This window comes from Cyprinodon variegatus, unplaced genomic scaffold (assembly GCF_000732505.1).
Source record: "Cyprinodon variegatus isolate N-32 unplaced genomic scaffold, C_variegatus-1.0 Scaffold80, whole genome shotgun sequence".
In the NCBI taxonomy this organism is placed as follows: Eukaryota; Metazoa; Chordata; class Actinopteri; order Cyprinodontiformes; family Cyprinodontidae; genus Cyprinodon; species Cyprinodon variegatus.
This window is the reverse complement of record NW_015150533.1, coordinates 1272662-1273552: the sequence shown is the minus strand read 5'-3', so window position 1 is coordinate 1273552 and position 891 is coordinate 1272662.

Genomic DNA, 891 nt, shown 5'->3' with positions numbered 1-891 from the left:
ATCCAGGATTCTCCTATTATGAGCTCTGTTTCTTGAATCTCATTCCTGGGATACAAGAATAAAAAATGCCAAATAAAAACAACGACAGACATTTCAAAAATGTTTTTTGTAAAAGCAAATGAGAAATTAGACTCAGACTTTGACAATTTTTATTGGGATTTTGTATTCAAAGAGTGTATACAAAACGAATTTTGTCTAGTAGAAGCCATACATATTACTTTTTTATGCTTAACAAGAGAAAATACCAAAAAGTTTATTAGGTATGACTGCTTTTTAGGGCACCTGACAGTCTACATTCAGTGACAATACTTACTAGAAGTATAGCAGTCATCCGAACAATGCAGCTCTTCAAAATGTCATGCTGACATTTTTGTGATGATATTAGCACGGCTGCCAAGGACGGGGTGTTCTGTATGTTTATCAGCTCAGATCATACAGGACTAACCAGTATGATGAAATGTGACTGTAATGTGAAATGTAAGAGCACTTATGCTACGTTCAGACCACAAGCAGCAAGAGATGCAAAAATGCGTATGCTGCTTCATTTTTGGTGCTTGTACAAGTTTAGTTCTGATGCACGGCTGAAACAGCTTTGCTGCTCCAGCTGCGCGGTGGAAAAAAGTGAGTCTGATGCGCATTGGGAGGAGCTAACCTATCATCTCTCTGCCTGTAACAATCGCAACTATATATGCTCTGATCTGTGGGTGAAAAGTAGTTTTAATATGTTTTTCACTGAGAAAGTCCACCTGAAAACTTAATCTGTGATTGTAATCATCCAGATTACAATCCTGCCTATACTATTTCTGTTGGAGGCGCTCAGACCCCCACATACCAGCGGTGTGCCGACAGTAGAAATCCCTTCATCAGCAGCCTCTAGGCCGGGCAGCCTCC